Below are 845 nucleotides of genomic sequence, written 5' to 3'. Positions count from 1 at the left end.
TGCTGACAAGAACCAAGAGCACAGTTTGAATTTTACACCACCTTGATTCACTAACTTGAGTTTTTCTGTTTATATTTAAGTGCCATTACCACCTCCTCATTCTTCTTTTTATTATTAACAAGCATCTACAGGCATCGAGCACGTCTGTAGAGACGGACCAATCCGCGCAGTCAGTCGGGTCAAATGTCTGCCTGTCTCCCCGTCACGGCCAAACAAACACGTTCCAGGAATATTGATAAGATACAAAGGGCAGAGTAATTCCAATAGCACAGATTGGACTGTTTGAGTTTGGTCTGTAGCCAGGAAATCAATGGAGCAATTCAACATCCACATTACGTCAAGTTAGCAAAAAGCACATTGTCATTCAGTTTGTGCCCGTCGCTGTGCTTCTGCTGCCAACTGAGGTCCAAGGGTTAGGCTGAGCTTAAATGTTTCCCCATCTCCCTTAAACTAACAAGGTAAAACAAACAGGGGAGAGATAGCACAGACAGAGCAGTACACTTAGTACACTTTAAAAAGAATTTCTATATATATGAATGAAATTTACATCCATGTCTTTTCACGAATCATAGTGCACCGTTCGATCCCACAGTAGTCCAAAGCAGCCGAAGCTCCATCTCACACAGAAACCGTGATTTTTTTTTGTCCGTAAGAGCACTGTGACAAAAAGGCCATTTAAAAAAAAAAAAAAAAAAAAAAAAAAATCTACAAGTTTGGTGCTCCTCTGATTTCCAAAAAAAGATCAGCCTGCAGAATGTGCTTTAAGAAAAACAAAGCGCAAAACTGTTAAAAAGTTCTCATGTCCCACTCAAATATCAAACAGAGTGGGAGAAAAAAAAATCACC

The sequence above is a fragment of the Diplotaxodon limnothrissa genome, linkage group LG1 (assembly GCF_057381915.1).
Source record: "Diplotaxodon limnothrissa isolate DT_005_m linkage group LG1, D_limnothrissa_male_GT1.1, whole genome shotgun sequence".
NCBI classification, from domain to species: Eukaryota; Metazoa; Chordata; class Actinopteri; order Cichliformes; family Cichlidae; genus Diplotaxodon; species Diplotaxodon limnothrissa.
The sequence above is the reverse complement of the archived record's forward strand: the minus strand, read 5'-3'. Positions refer to the sequence as shown.